Here is an 18,544-nt window from a genome sequence, read left to right as displayed (position 1 = left end):
CAAATTAATGTAGACTGGAGTCGGAATAGTAAATTAATTTCAATTAGTCTCCACCACCTATCCCAAATTAATGTAGACTGGAGTGGGAATAGTAAATTGATTTAAATTAGTGTTCAGCACCTACCCCAAATTAATGTAGACTGGATTGAGAATAGTAAATTAATTTCAATTAGTGTCCAGCACCTACCCCAAATTAATGTAGATTGGAGTGGGAATAATACATTATATTTAATTAGTTTCCAGCACCTATCCCAAATTAATGTAGACAGGAGTGGGAATAGTAAATTATATTTAACTAGTGTCCAGCACCTACCCCAAATTAATGTAGACTGGAGTCGGAATAGTAAATTAATTTCAATTAGTCTCCACCACCTATCCCAAATTAAGGTAGACTGGAGTGGGAATAGTAAATTGATTTAAATTAGTGTCCAGCCCCTACCCCAAATTAATGTAGATTGGAGTGGGAATAATAAACTATATTTAATTAGTTTCGGGCACCTAACCCAAATTAATGTAGACTGGAGTGGGAATAGTAAATTATATTGAATTATTGTCCAGCACCTACCCCAAATTAATGTAGACTGGAGTGGGAATAGTACATTAATTTCAATTAATGTCCAGCACCTACCCCAAAATAATGTAGACTGGAATGGGAATTGTGAATTATATTTAATTAGTGTCCAGCACCTATCCCAAATTAATGTAGACTGGAGTGGGAATAGTAAATTATATTGAATTAGTGTCCAGCACCTACCCCAAATTAATGTAGACTGGATTGGGAATAGTAAATTAATTTCAATTAATGTCCAGCACCTAACCCAAATAAATGTAGACTGGAGTGGGAATAGTAAATTATATTTAATTAGTGTCCAGCACCTACCCCGAATTAATGTAGACTGGAGTGCGAATAGTAAAGTATTTTTAATTAGTGTCCAGCACCTACCCAAAATTAATGTAGATTGGAGTGGGAATAATAAATTATATTTTAGGAGCACGATGTTGGGTTTATAGTGGATAAGGGTGGGGAGTGTTTTAAAAATGTAAACATTATAGGTAAAATATTTAATTTAATAAGATAACAAATAAAAATTTGAATTAGTGTCCAGCACCTACCCCAACTTAATGTAGATTGAGTGGGAACAGTAAATTAATTTCAATTAGTTTCCAGCACCCACCCCAAATTAATGTAGACTGGAGTGGGAATAGTAAATTATATTTAATTAGTGTCCAGCACCTACCCCAAATTAATGTAGACTGGAGTGGGAATAGTAAATTAATTTCAATTAGTGTCCAGCACCTATCCTAAATTAATGTAGACTGTAGTTGGAATAGTACCTTATATTTAATTAGTTTTCTGCACCTAACCCAAATTAATGTAGACTGGAGTGGGAATAGTAAATTATATTTAATTAGTGTCCAGCACCTACCCAAAATTAATGTAGACTGGAGTGGGAATAGTACATTAATTTCAATTAATGTCCAGCACCTACCCCAAATTAATGTAGACTGGAGTGGGAATAGTAAATGATATATAATTAGTGTCCAGCACCTACCCAAAATTAATGTAGACTGGAGTGGGAATAGTAAATTATATTTAATTATTGTCCAGCACCTACCCCAAATTAATGTAGATTGGAGTGGGAATAGTAAATTAATTTCAATTAGTGTCCAGCACCTATCCCAAATTAATGTAGACTGGAGTGGGATTAGTATATAGTTAATTATATTTAATTAGTTTCCAGCGCCTAACCCAAATTAATGTAGACTGGAGTGGGAATAGTAAATTATATTTAATTAGTGTCCAGCACCTTCCCCAAATTAAGGTAGACTGGAGTGGGAATAGTACATTAATTTCAATTAATGTCCAGCACCTACCACAAACTGATGTATATTGGATTGGGAATAATAAAATATATTTAATTAGTTTCCAGCACCTAACCCAAATTAATGTAGACTGGAGTGGGAATAGTAAATTATATTTAATTAGTGTCCAGCACCTTCCCCAAATTAATGTAGACTGGAGTGGGAATAGTAAATTAATTTCAATTAGTGTCCAGCACCTACCCCAAATTAATGTAGATTGGAGTGGGAATAGTAAATTATATGTAATTAGTGTCCAGCACCTACCCCAAATTAATGTAGACTGGAGTCGGAATAGTAAATTAATTTCAATTAGTCTCCACCACCTATCCCAAATTAATGTAGACTGGAGTGGGAATAGTAAATTAATTTAAATTAGTGTCTAGCACCTACCCCAAATTAATGTACATTGAAGTGGGAATAATACATTATATTTAATTAGTTTCCAGCACCTAACCCAAATAATGTAGACTGGAGTGGGAATAGTAAATTATATTGAATTAGTGTCCAGCACCTACCCCAAATTAATGTAGACTGGATTGGGAATAGTAAATAATTTCAATTAATATCCAGCACCTACCCCAAATAAATGTAGACTGGAGTGCGAATAGTAAAGTATTTTTAATTAGTGTCCAGCACCTACCCAAAATTAATGTAGATTGGAGTGGGAATAATAAATTATATTTTAGGAGCAGGATGTTGGGTTTATAGTGGATAAGGGTGGAGAGTGTTTTAAAAATGTAAATATTATAGGTAAAATCTTTAATTTATTAAGATAACAAATACAAATTTGAATTAGTGTCCAGCACCTACCCCAAATTAATGTAGATTGAGTGGGAACAGTAAATTAATTTCAATTAGTTTCCAGCACCTACCCCAAATTAATGTAGACTGGAGTGGGAATAGTAAATTATATTTAATTAGTGTCCAGCACCTACCCCAAAATAATGTAGACTGGAGTGGGAATAGTACATTAATTTCAATTAATGTCCAGCACCTACCCCAAATTAATGTATATTGGAGTGGGAATAATAAATTATATTTAATTGGTTTCCAGCACCTAACCCAAATTAATGTAGACTGGAGTGGGAATAGTAAATTATATTTAATTAGTTTCCAGCACCTACCCCAAATTAATGTAGACTGGAGTGGGAATAGTAAATTATATTTAACTAGTGTCCAGCACCTACCCCAAATTAATGTAGACTGGAGTCGGAATAGTAAATTAATTTCAATTAGTCTCCACCACCTATCCCAAATTAATGTAGACTGGAGTGCGAATAGTAAATTGATTTAAATTAGTGTCCAGCACCTACCCCAAATTAATGTAGACTGGATTGGGAATAGTAAATTAATTTCAATTAGTGTCCAGCCCCTACTACAAATTAATGTAGATTGGAGTGGGAATAATAAATTCTATTTATTTAGTTTCTGGCACCTAACCCAAATTAATGTGGACTGGAGTGGGAATAGTAAATTATATTGAATTATTGTCCAGCACCTACCCCAAATTAATGTAGACTGGAGTGGGAATAGTACATTAATTTCAATTAATGTCCAGCACCTACCCCAAATTAATGTAGACTGGAATGGGAATTGTGAATTATATTTAATTAGTGTCCAGCACCTATCCCAAATAAATGTAGACTGGAGTGGGAATAGTAAATTATATTCAATTCGTATCCAGCACCTACCCCAAATTAATGTAGACTGGTGTGCGAATAGTAAAGTATATTTAATTAGTGTCCATCACCTACCCAAAAGTAATATAGACTGGAGTGAGAATAGTAAATTAATTAGTGTCCAGCACCTACCCCAAATTAATGTAGATTGGAGTGGGAATAGTAAATTAATTTCAATTAGTGTCCAGCACCTACCCCAAATTAATGTGGACTGGAGTGGGAATAGTAAATTATATTTAATTAGTTTCCAGCACCTACCACAAATTAATGTAGACTGGAGTGGGAATAGTAAATTAATTTCAATTAGTGTCCAGCACCTACCCCAAATTAATGTGGACTGGAGTGGGAATAGTAAATTATATTTAATTAGTTTCCAGCATCTACCCCAAATTAATGTAGACTGGATTGGGAATAGTAAATTAATTTCAATTAGTGTCCAGCACCTACCCCAAATTAATGTAGATTGGAGTGGGAATAGTAAATTATATTTAATTAGTGTCAAGCACCTAACCCAAAGTAATGCAGACTGGAGTGGGAATAGTAAATTATATTGAATTAGTGTCCAGCACCTACCCCCAATTAATGTAGACTGGAGTGGGAATAGTAAATTAATTTTAATTAATGTCCAGCACCTACCCCAAATTAATGTAGACTGGAGTGGGAATAGTAAATTATATTTAATAAGTGTCCAGCAACTACCCCAAATTAATGTAGACTGGAGTGGGAATAGTAAATTAATTTCAATTAGTGTCCAGCACCTATCCCAAGTTATTGTAGACTGGAGTGTGAATAGTAAATTAATTTCAATTAGTGTCCAGCACCTACCCCAAATTATTGTAGATTGGAGTGGGAATAGTAAAATAATTTCAATTAATGTCCAGCACCTACCCCAAATTAATGTAGATTGGAGTGGGAATAGTAAATTATATATAATTAGTGTCCAGCACCTACCCCAAATTAATGTAGACTGGAGTGGAAATAGTAAATTATATTTAATTAGTGCCCAGCGCCTACCCAAAATTAATGTAGACTGGAGTGGGAATAGTAAATTATATTTAATTAGTGTCCAGCACCTACCCAAAATTTATGTAGACTGGAGTGGGAATAGTATATTAATTTCAATTAATGTCCAGCACCTACCCCAAATTAATGTAGACTGGAGTGGGAATAGTAAATTGTATTTAATTAGTGTCCAGCACCTACCCCAAATTAATGTAGACTGGAGTGGGAATAGTAAATTATATTTAATTAGTGTCCAGCACCTACCCCAAATTAATGTAGACTGGAGTGCGAATAGTAAAGTATTTTTAATTAGTGTCCAGCACCTACCCAAAATTTATGTAGATTGGAGTGGGAATAATACATTATATTTTAGGAGCAGGATGTTGAGTTTATAGTGGATAAGGGTGGGGAGTGTTTTAAAAATGTAGATATTATAGGTAAAATCTTTAATTTATTATGATAAAACATAAAAATATAAATTAGTGTCCAGCACCTACCCCAAATTAATGTAGATGAGGTGGGAACAGTAAATTAATTTCAATTAGTGTCCAGCACCTACCCCAAATTAATGGAGACTAGAGTGGGAATAGTAAATTATATTTAATTAGTTTCCAGCACCTAACCCAAATTAATGAAGACAGGAGTGGGAATAGTAAATTATATTTAATTAGTGTCCAGCACCTACCCAAAATTAATGTAGACTGGAGTGGGGATAGTACATTAATTTCAATTATTGTCCAGCACCTACCCCATATTAATGTATATTGGAGAGGGAATAATAAATTATATTCAATTAGTTTCCAGCACCTAACCCAAATTAATGTAGACTGGAGTGGGAATAGTAATTTATATTTAATTAGTTTCCAGCACCTAACCCAAATTAATGTAGACTGGAGTGGGAATAGTAAATTAATTTCAATTATTCTCCACCACCTATCCCAAATTAATGTAGACTGGAGTGGGAATAGTAAATTAATTTAAATAAGTGTCCAGCACCTACCCCAAATTAATGTAGACTGGATTGGGAATAGTAAATTAATTCCAATTAGTGTCCAGCACCTACCCCAAATTAATGTAGATTCGAGTGGGAATAATAAATTATATTTAATTAGTTTCCAGCACCTAACCCAAATTAATGTAGACTGGAGTGGGAATAGTAAATTATATTGAATTAGTGTCCAGCACCTACCCCAAATTAATGTAGACTGGATTGGGAATAGTAAATTAATTTCAATTAATGTCCAGCACCTACCCCAAATTAATGTAGACTGGAGTGGGAATAGTACATTAATTTCAATTAATGTCCAGCACCTCCCTAAATTAATGTAGACTAGAGTGGGAATAGTAAATTATATTTAATTAGTGGCCAGCACCTATCCCAAATTAATATAGACTGGAGTGGGAATAGTACATTAATTTCAATTAATGTCCAGCACCTACCCAAAAGTAATATACATTGGAGTGGGAATAGTAAATATTTTTAATTAGTGTCTAGCACCTACCCAAAATTAATGTAGACTGGAGTGGGAATAGTAATTTATATTTAATTAGTTTCCAGCACCTAACCCAAATTAATGTAGACTGGAGTGGGAATAGTAAATTATATTTAATTAGTGTCCAGCACCTACCCCAAATTTATGCAGACTGGAGTCGGAATAGTAAATTAATTTCAATTAGTCTCCACCACCTATCCCAAATTAATGTAGACTGGAGTGGGAATAGTAAATTAATTTAAATTAGTGTCCAGCACCTACCCCAAATTAATGTAGACTGGATTAGGAATAGTAAATTAATTTCAATTAGTGTCCAGCACCTACCCCAAATTAATGTAGATTCGAGTGGGAATAATAAATTATATTTAATTAGTTTCCAGCACCTAACCCAAATTAATGTAGACTGGAGTGGGAATAGTAAATTATATTGAATTAGTGTCCATCACCTACCCCAAATTAATGTAGACTGGATTGGGAATAGTAAATTAATTTCAATTTATGTCCAGCACCTACCCCAAATTAATGTAGACTGGAGTGGGAATAGTACATTAATTTCAATTAATGTCCAGCACCTCCCCAAATTAATGTAGACTAGAGTGGGAATAGTAAATTATGTTTAATTAGTGGCCAGCACCTATCCCAAATTAATGTAGACTCGAGTGGGAATAGTACATTAGTTTCAATTAATGTCCAGCACCTACCCAAAAGTAATATAGATTGGAGTGGGAATAGTAAATTATTTTTAATTAGTGTCTAGCACCTACCCAAAATTAATGTAGACTGGAGTGGGAATAGTAAATTATATTTAATTAGTGTCCAGCACCTACCCAAAATTAATGTAGACTGGAGTGGGAATAGTAAATTATATTTAATTATTGCGCAGCACCTACCCCAAATTAATGTAGATTGGAGTAGGAATAGTAAATTAATTTCAACTAGTGTCCAGCACCTATCCCAAATTAATGTAGACTGGAGTGGGAATAGTATATAGTAAATTATATTTAATTAGTTTCCAGCACCTAACCCAAATTAATGTAGACTGGAGTGGGATTAGTAAATTATATTTATTAGTGTCCAGCACCTACCCCAAATTAAGGTAGACTGGAGTGGGAATAGTACATTAATTTCAATTAATGTCCAGCACCTACCCCAAATTAATGTATATTGGATTGGGAATAATAAATTATATTTAATTAGTTTCCAGCACCTAACCCAAATTAATGTAGACTGGAGTGGGAATAGTAAAATATATGTAATTAGTGACCAGCACCTACCCCAAATTAATGTAGACTGGAGTCGGAATAGTACATTAATTTCAATTAATGTCCAGCACCTACCCCAAATTAATGTATATTGGAGTTGGAATAATAAATTATATTTAATTAGTTTCCAGCACCTAACCCAAATTAATGTAGACTGGAGTGGGAATAGTAAATTAATTAAATTAGTGTCCAGCACCTACCCCAAATTAGTGTAGACTGGATTGGGATTAGTAAATTAATTTCAATTAGTGTCCAGCACCTACCCCAAATTAATGTAGATTGAAGTGGGAATAATACATTATATTTAATTAGTTTCTCATCTTATAGACCACTATCCCTACTTAATGAGAACACCAAACTATTTGCTAAAATACATGCTAACCGCTTGGCCCCACTAGTACCTCAACTGGTTGGAACAGAACAAGCAGGATTCGTCCCAGGGCATAGTCTGACATACGACATACAACTTACGTGTAGTGTTTGGCATGATACAACATACTAAACCAGAGATTAAAGCTGTGCGGTCTTCCTCAATGCAGAGAAGGCCATCAACTCTGTCAAATGGGACTTCATGTCTGCAGTGTTGAGAAAAAGGGGTTGTTGGGAAAGTCTTTTTACAACAAGTAGGGGTGTTATATAATTCTCCATCTTCCAGGTTCAGGGTGGGAGACTTGGTGACTGCGCCAAACAAGATAACCAGAGGCACTCCCCAGGGATGCCCACTTTAACCTAGTAAATTATATTTAATTAGTGTCCAGCACCTACCCAAAATTAATGTAGACTGGAGTGGGAATAGTAAATTATATTTAATTATTGTCCAGCACCTACCCCAAATTAATGTAGATTGGAGTGGGAATAGTAAATTAATTTCAATTAGTGTCCAGCACCTACCCCAAATTAATGTAGACTGGAGTGGGAATAGTAAATTATATTTAATTAGTTTCCAGCGCCTACCCCAAATTAATGTAGACTGGAGTGGGAATAGTAAATTAATTTCAATTAGTGTCCAGCACCTATCCCAAATTAATGTAGACTGGAGTGGGAATAGTAAATTAATTTCAATTAGTGTCCAGCATCTACCCCAAATTAATGTAGACTGGATTGGGAATAGTAAATTAATTTCAATTAGTGTCCAGCACCTACCCCAAATTAATGTAGATTGGAGTGGGAATAGTAAATTATATTTAATTAGTGTCCAGCACCTAACCCAAAGTAATGTAGACTGGAGTGGGAATAGTAAATTATATTTCATTAGTGTCCAGCACCTACCCCCAATTAATGTAGACTGGAGTAGGAATAGTAAATTAATTTTAATTAATGTCCAGCACCTACCCCAAATTAATGTAGACTGGAGTGGGAATAGTAAATTATATTTAATAAGTGTCCAGCACCTACCCCAAATTAATGTAGACTGGAGTGGGAATAGTAAATTAATTTCAATTAGTGTCCAGCACCGGTCCCAAGTTATTGTAGACTGGAGTGGGAATAGTAAATTAATTTCAATTAGTGTCCAGCACCTATCCCAAATTAATGTAGACTGGAGTGGGAATAGTAAATTAATTTCAATTAGTGTCCAGCAACTACCCCAAATTAATGTAAACTGGATTGGGAATAGTAAATTAATTTCAATTAGTGTCCAGCACCTACCCCCAAATTAATGTAGATTGGAGTGGGAATAGTAAATTATATTCAATTAGTGTCCAGCACCTAACCCAAATTAATGTAGACTGGAGTGGGAATAGTAAATTATATTTAATTAGTGTCCAGCACCTACCACAAATTAATATAGACTGGAAGGGGATTGTAAATTAATTTTAATAAATGTCCAGCACCTACCCCAAATTAATGTAGACTGGAGTGGGAATAGTAAATTATTTTTAATTAGTGTCCAGCACCTACCCAAAATTAATGTAGACTGGAGTGGGAATAGTAAATTAATTTCAATTAATGTTCAGCACCTACCCCAAATAAATGTAGACTGGAGTGGGAATAGTAAATAATATTTTATTAGTGTCCAGCACCTACACCAAATTAATGTAGACTGGAGTGGGAATAGAAAATATTTTTATTTAGTGTCAAGCACCAACCCAAAATTAATGTAGACTGGAGTGGGAATAGTAAATTATATTTAATTAGTATCCAGCACCTACCCAAATTAATGTAGATTGGAGTGGGAATAGTAAATTAATTTCAATTAGTGTCCAGCACCTACCACAAATTAATGTAGACTTGAGTGGGAATAGTAAATTACTTTTTAATTAGTGTCCTGCACCTACCCCAAATTAATGTAGATTGAAGCGGGAATAGTAAATTAATTTCAATTAGTGTCCAGCACCTACCCCACATTAATGTAGATTGGCGTGGGAATAGTAAATTATATTTAATTAGTGTCCAGCACCTACCCAAAATTAGTGTAGGCTGGAGTGGGAATAGTAAATTATATTTAATTAGTGTCCAGCATCTACCCAAAATTAATGAAGACTGGAGTGGGAATAGTAAATTATATTTAATTAGTGTCCAGCACCTATCCCAAATGAATGTAGACTGGAGTGGGAATAGTAAATTATACTTAATTAGTGTCCCGCACCTACCCCTAATTAATGTAGACCGGAGTGGGAATAGTAAATTAATTTCATTTAATGTCCAGCACCTACCCCAAATTAATGTAGACTGGAGTGGGAATAGTAAATTATTTTTAATTGGTGTTCAGCACCTACCCTAAGTAATGTAGACTGGAGTGGGGAAAGTAAATTATATTTAATTAGTGTCCAGCACCTACCCAAAATTAATGTAGACTGGAGTGGGAATAGTAAATTATATAAAATTATTGTCCAGCATCTACCCCAAATTAATGTAGATTGGAGTGGGAATAGTAAATATTTCAATTAGTGTCCAGCACCTACCCCAAATTAATGTAGACTGGATTGGGAATAGTAAATTAATTTCAATTAGTGTCCAGCCCCTACTACAAATTAATGTAGATTGGAGTGGGAATAATAAATTATATTTATTTAGTTTCCGGCACCTAACCCAAATTAATGTGGACTGGAGTGGGAATAGTAAATTATATTGAATTATTGTCCAGCACCTACCCCAAATTAATGTAGACTGGAGTGGGAATAGTACATTAATTTCAATTATTGTCCAGCACCTACCCCAAATTAATGTAGACTGGAATGGGAATTGTGAATTATATTTAATTAGTGTCCAGCACCTATCCCAAATAAATGTAGACTGGAGTGGGAATAGTAAATTATATTCAATTCGTATCCAGCACCTACCCCAAATTAATGTAGACTGGTGTGCGAATAGTAAAGTATATTTAATTAGTGTCCATCACCTACCCAAAAGTAATATAGACTGGAGTGAGAATAGTAAATTAATTAGTGTCCAGCACCTACCCAAAATTAATGTAGACTGGAGTGGGAATAGTAAATTATATTTAATTAGTGTCCAGCACCTACCCAAAATTAATGTAGACTGGAGTGGGAATAGTGAATTATATTTAATTATTGTCCAGCACCTACCCCAAATTAATGTAGATTGGAGTGGGAATAGTAAATTAATTTCAATTAGTGTCCAGCACCTACCCCAAATTAATGTGGACTGGAGTGGGAATAGTAAATTATATTTAATTAGTTTCCAGCACCTACCACAAATTAATGTAGACTGGAGTGGGAATAGTAAATTAATTTCAATTAGTGTCCAGCACCTATCCCAAATTAATGTAGACTGGAGTGGGAATAGTAAATTAATTTCAATTAGTGTCCAGCATCTACCCCAAATTAATGTAGACTGGATTGGGAATAGTAAATTAATTTCAATTAGTGTCCAGCACCTACCCCAAATTAATGTAGATTGGAGTGGGAATAGTAAATTATATTTAATTAGTGTCAAGCACCTAACCCAAAGTAATGCAGACTGGAGTGGGAATAGTAAATTATATTGAATTAGTGTCCAGCACCTACCCCCAATTAATGTAGACTGGAGTGGGAATAGTAAATTAATTTTAATTAATGTCCAGCACCTACCCCAAATTAATGTAGACTGGAGTGGGAATAGTAAATTATATTTAATAAGTGTCCAGCAACTACCCCAAATTAATGTAGACTGGAGTGGGAATAGTAAATTAATTTCAATTAGTGTCCAGCACCTATCCCAAGTTATTGTAGACTGGAGTGTGAATAGTAAATTAATTTCAATTAGTGTCCAGCACCTACCCCAAATTATTGTAGATTGGAGTGGGAATAGTAAAATAATTTCAATTAATGTCCAGCACCTACCCCAAATTAATGTAGATTGGAGTGGGAATAGTAAATTATATATAATTAGTGTCCAGCACCTACCCCAAATTAATGTAGACTGGAGTGGAAATAGTGAATTATATTTAATTAGTGCCCAGCGCCTACCCAAAATTAATGTAGACTGGAGTGGGAATAGTAAATTATATTTAATTAGTGTCCAGCACCTACCCAAAATTTATGTAGACTGGAGTGGGAATAGTATATTAATTTCAATTAATGTCCAGCACCTACCCCAAATTAATGTAGACTGGAGTGGGAATAGTAAATTTTATTTAATTAGTGTCCTGCACCTACCCCAAATTAATGTAGACTGGAGTGGGAATAGTAAATTATATTTAATTAGTGTCCAGCACCTACCCCAAATTAATGTAGACTGGAGTGCGAATAGTAAAGTATTTTTAATTAGTGTCCAGCACCTACCCAAAATTTATGTAGATTGGAGTGGGAATAATACATTATATTTTAGGAGCAGGATGTTGAGTTTATAGTGGATAAGGGTGGGGAGTGTTTTAAAAATGTAGATATTATAGGTAAAATCTTATATTTATTATGATAAAACATAAAAATATAAATTAGTGTCCAGCACCTACCCCAAATTAATGTAGATGAGGTGGGAACAGTAAATTAATTTCAATTAGTGTCCAGCACCTACCCCAAATTAATGGAGACTAGAGTGGGAATAGTAAATTAATTTCAATTAGTGTCCAGCACCTACCCCAAATTAATGGAGACTAGAGTGGGAATAGTAAATTATATTTAATTAGTGTCCAGCACCTATCCCAAATTAATGTAGACTGGAGTTGGAATAGTATATAGTAAATTATATTTAATTAGTTTCCAGCACCTAACCCAAATTAATGTAGACTGGAGTGGGATTAGTAAATTATATTTATTAGTGTCCAGCACCTACCCCAAATTAAGGTAGACTGGAGTGGGAATAGTACATTAATTTCAATTATTGTCCAGCACCTACCCCATATTAATGTATATTGGAGAGGGAATAATAAATTATATTCAATTAGTTTCCAGCACCTAACCCAAATTAATGTAGACTGGAGTGGGAATGGTAATTTATATTTAATTAGTTTCCAGCACCTAACCCAAATTAATGTAGACTGGAGTGGGAATAGTAAATTAATTTCAATTATTCTCCACCACCTATCCCAAATTAATGTAGACTGGAGTGGGAATAGTAAATTAATTTAAATAAGTGTCCAGCACCTACCCCAAATTAATGTAGACTGGATTGGGAATAGTAAATAATTCCAATTAGTGGCCAGCACCTACCCCAAATTAATGTAGATTCGAGTGGGAATAATAAATTATATTTAATTAGTTTCCAGCACCTAACCCAAATTAATGTAGACTGGAGTGGGAATAGTAAATTATATTGAATTAGTGTCCAGCACCTACCCCAAATTAATGTAGACTGGATTGGGAATAGTAAATTATATTTAATTAGTGGCCAGCACCTATCCCAAATTAATATAGACTGGAGTGGGAATAGTACATTAATTTCAATTAATGTCCAGCACCTACCCAAAAGTAATATACATTGGAGTGGGAATAGTAAATATTTTTAATTAGTGTCTAGCACCTACCCAAAATTAATGTAGACTGGAGTGGGAATAGTAATTTATATTTAATTAGTTTCCAGCACCTAACCCAAATTAATGTAGACTGGAGTGGGAATAGTAAATTATATTTAATTAGTGTCCAGCACCTACCCCAAATTTATGCAGACTGGAGTCGGAATAGTAAATTAATTTCAATTAGTCTCCACCACCTATCCCAAATTAATGTAGACTGGAGTGGGAATAGTAAATTAATTTAAATTAGTGTCCAGCACCTACCCCAAATTAATGTAGACTGGATTAGGAATAGTAAATTAATTTCAATTAGTGTCCAGCACCTACCCCAAATTAATGTAGATTCGAGTGGGAATAATAAATTATATTTAATTAGTGTCTAGCACCTATCCCAAATTAATGTAGACTGGAGTGGGAATAGTACATTAGTTTCAATTAATGTCCAGCACCTACCCAAAAGTAATATAGATTGGAGTGGGAATAGTAAATTATTTTTAATTAGTGTCTAGCACCTACCCAAAATTAATGTAGACTGGAGTGGGAATAGTAAATTATATTTAATTAGTGTCCAGCACCTACCCAAAATTAATGTAGACTGGAGTGGGAATAGTAAATTATATTTAATTATTGCCCAGCACCTACCCCAAATTAATGTAGATTGGAGTAGGAATAGTATATAGTAAATTATATTTAATTAGTTTCCAGCACCTAACCCAAATTAATGTAGACTGGAGTGGGATTAGTAAATTATATTTATTAGTGTCCAGCACCTACCCCAAATTAAGGTAGACTGGAGTGGGAATAGTACATTAATTTCAATTAATGACCAGCACCTACCCCAAATTAATGTATATTGGAGTTGGAATAATAAATTATATTTAATTAGTTTCCAGCACCTAACCCAAATTAATGTAGACTGGAGTGGGAATAGTAAATTAATTAAATTAGTGTCCAGCACCTACCCCAAATTAGTGTAGACTGGATTGGGATTAGTAAATTAATTTCAATTAGTGTCCAGCACCTACCCCAAATTAATGTAGATTGAAGTGGGAATAATACATTATATTTAATTAGTTTCTCATCTTATAGACCACTATCCCTACTTAATGAGAACACCAAACTATTTGCTAAAATACATGCTAACCGCTTGGCCCCACTAGTACCTCAACTGGTTGGAACAGAACAAGCAGGATTCGTCCCAGGGCATAGTCTGACATACGACATACAACTTACGTGTAGTGTTTGGCATGATACAACATACTAAACCAGAGATTAAAGCTGTGCTGTCTTCCTCAATGCAGAGAAGGCCATCAACTCTGTCAAATGGGACTTCATGTCTGCAGTGTTGAGAAGAAGGGGTTGTTGGGAAAGTCTTTTTACAACAAGTAGGGGTGTTATATAATTCTCCATCTTCCAGGTTCAGGGTGGGAGACTTGGTGACTGCGCCAAACAAGATAACCAGAGGCACTCTCCAGGGATGCCCACTTTAACCTAGTAAATTATATTTAATTAGTGTCCAGCACCTACCCAAAATTAATGTAGACTGGAGTGGGAATAGTAAATTATATTTAATTATTGTCCAGCACCTACCCCAAATTAATGTAGATTGGAGTGGGAATAGTAAATTAATTTCAATTAGTGTCCAGCACCTACCCCAAATTAATGTAGACTGGAGTGGGAATAGTAAATTATATTTAATTAGTTTCCAGCACCTACCCCAAATTAATGTAGACTGGAGTGGGAATAGTAAATTAATTTCAATTAGTGTCCAGCACCTATCCCAAATTAATGTAGACTGGAGTGGGAATAGTAAATTAATTTCAATTAGTGTCCAGCATCTAAACCAAATTAATGTAGACTGGATTGGGAATAGTAAATTAATTTCAATTAGTGTCCAGCACCTACCCCAAATTAATGTAGATTGGAGTGGGAATAGTAAATTATATTTAATTAGTGTCCAGCACCTAACCCACAGTAATGTAGACTGGAGTGGGAATAGTAAATTATATTTCATTAGTGTCCAGCACCTACCCCCAATTAATGTAGACTGGAGTAGGAATAGTAAATTAATTTTAATTAATGTCCAGCACCTACCCCAAATTAATGTAGACTGGAGTGGGAATAGTAAATTATATTTAATAAGTGTCCAGCACCTACCCCAAATTAATGTAGACTGAAGTGGGAATAGTAAATTAATTTCAATTAGTGTCCAGCACCGGTCCCAAGTTATTGTAGACTGGAGTGGGAATAGTAAATTAATTTCAATTAGTGTCCAGCACCTATCCCAAATTAATGTAGACTGGAGTGGGAATAGTAAATTAATTTCAATTAGTGTCCAGCAACTACCCCAAATTAATGTAAACTGGATTGGGAATAGTAAATTATATTTAATTAGTGTCCAGCATCTACCCAAAATTAATGAAGACTGGAGTGGGAATAGTAAATTATATTTAATTAGTGTCCAGCACCTATCCCAAATGAATGTAGACTGGAGTGGGAATAGTAAATTATACTTAATTAGTGTCCCGCACCTACCCCAAATTAATGTAGACTGGAGTGGGAATATTAAATTATTTTTAATTGGTGTTCAGCACCTACCCTAAGTAATGTAGACTGGAGTGGGGAAAGTAAATTATATTTAATTAGTGTCCAGCACCTACCCAAAATTAATGTAGACTGGAGTGGGAATAGTAAATTATATAAAATTATTGTCCAGCATCTACCCCAAATTAATGTAGATTGGAGTGGGAATAGTAAATATTTCAATTAGTGTCCAGCACCTACCCCAAATTAATGTAGACTGGAGTGGGAATAGTAAATTATATTTATTTAGTGTCCAGCACCTACCCCAAATAATGTAGACTGGAGTGTGAATAGTAAATTAATTTCAATTAGTGTCCAGCACCTACCCCAAATTATTGTAGATTGGAGTGGGAATAGTAAAATAATTTCAATTAATGTCCAGCACCTACCCCAAATTAATGTAGATTGGAGTGGGAATAGTAAATTATATATAATTAGTGTCCAGCACCTACCCCAAATTAATGTAGACTGGAGTGGAAATAGTAAATTATATTTAATTAGTGCCCAGCGCCTACCCAAAATTAATGTAGACTGGAGTGGGAATAGTAAATTATATTTAATTAGTGTCCAGCACCTACCCAAAATTTATGTAGACTGGAGTGGGAATAGTATATTAATTTCAATTAATGTCCAGCACCTACCCCAAATTAATGTAGACTGGAGTGGGAATAGTAAATTGTATTTAATTAGTGTCCAGCACCTACCCCAAATTAATGTAGACTGGAGTGGGAATAGTAAATTATATTTAATTAGTGTCCAGCACCTACCCCAAATTAATGTAGACTGGAGTGCGAATAGTAAAGTATTTTTAATTAGTGTCCAGCACCTACCCAAAATTTATGTAGATTGGAGTGGGAATAATACATTATATTTTAGGAGCAGGATGTTGAGTTTATAGTGGATAAGGGTGGGGAGTGTTTTAAAAATGTAGATATTATAGGTAAAATCTTTAATTTATTATGATAAAACATAAAAATATAAATTAGTGTCCAGCACCTACCCCAAATTAATGTAGATGAGGTGGGAACAGTAAATTAATTTCAATTAGTGTCCAGCACCTACCCCAAATTAATGGAGACTAGAGTGGGAATAGTAAATTATATTTAATTAGTTTCCAGCACCTAACCCAAATTAATGAAGACAGGAGTGGGAATAGTAAATTATATTTAATTAGTGTCCAGCACCTACCCACAATTAATGTAGACTGGAGTGGGGATAGTACATTAATTTCAATTATTGTCCAGCACCTACCCCATATTAATGTATATTGGAGAGGGAATAATAAATTATATTCAATTAGTTTCCAGCACCTAACCCAAATTAATGTAGACTGGAGTGGGAATAGTAATTTATATTTAATTAGTTTCCAGCACCTAACCCAAATTAATGTAGACTGGAGTGGGAATAGTAAATTAATTTCAATTATTCTCCACCACCTATCCCAAATTAATGTAGACTGGAGTGGGAATAGTAAATTAATTTAAATAAGTGTCCAGCACCTACCCCAAATTAATGTAGACTGGATTGGGAATAGTAAATTAATTCCAATTAGTGTCCAGCACCTACCCCAAATTAATGTAGATTCGAGTGGGAATAATAAATTATATTTAATTAGTTTCCAGCACCTAACCCAAATTAATGTAGACTGGAGTGGGAATAGTAAATTATATTGAATTAGTGTCCAGCACCTACCCCAAATTAATGTAGACTGGATTGGGAATAGTAAATTAATTTCAATTAATGTCCAGCACCTACCCCAAATTAATGTAGACTGGAGTGGGAATAGTACATTAATTTCAATTAATGTCCAGCACCTCCCTAAATTAATGTAGACTAGAGTGGGAATAGTAAATTATATTTAATTAGTGGCCAGCACCTATCCCAAATTAATATAGACTGGAGTGGGAATAGTACATTAATTTCAATTAATGTCCAGCACCTACCCAAAAGTAATATACATTGGAGTGGGAATAGTAAATATTTTTAATTAGTGTCTAGCACCTACCCAAAATTAATGTAGACTGGAGTGGGAATAGTAATTTATATTTAATTAGTTTCCAGCACCTAACCCAAATTAATGTAGACTGGAGTGGGAATAGTAAATTATATTTAATTAGTGTCCAGCACCTACCCCAAATTTATGCAGACTGGAGTCGGAATAGTAAATTAATTTCAATTAGTCTCCACCACCTATCCCAAATTAATGTAGACTGGAGTGGGAATAGTAAATTAATTTAAATTAGTGTCCAGCACCTACCCCAAATTAATGTAGACTGGATTAGGAATAGTAAATTAATTTCAATTAGTGTCCAGCACCTACCCCAAATTAATGTAGATTCGAGTGGGAATAATAAATTATATTTAATTAGTTTCCAGCACCTAACCCAAATTAATGTAGACTGGAGTGGGAATAGTAAATTATATTGAATTAGTGTCCATCACCTACCCCAAATTAATGTAGACTGGATTGGGAATAGTAAATTAATTTCAATTTATGTCCAGCACCTACCCCAAATTAATGTAGACTGGAGTGGGAATAGTACATTAATTTCAATTAATGTCCAGCACCTCCCCAAATTAATGTAGACTAGAGTGGGAATAGTAAATTATGTTTAATTAGTGGCCAGCACCTATCCCAAATTAATGTAGACTCGAGTGGGAATAGTACATTAGTTTCAATTAATGTCCAGCACCTACCCAAAAGTAATATAGATTGGAGTGGGAATAGTAAATTATTTTTAATTAGTGTCTAGCACCTACCCAAAATTA

This window comes from Lissotriton vulgaris, chromosome 6, assembly GCF_964263255.1.
Source record: "Lissotriton vulgaris chromosome 6, aLisVul1.2, whole genome shotgun sequence".
Lineage (NCBI taxonomy): Eukaryota > Metazoa > Chordata > Amphibia > Caudata > Salamandridae > Lissotriton > Lissotriton vulgaris.
This window is presented reverse-complemented; position numbering follows the sequence as displayed.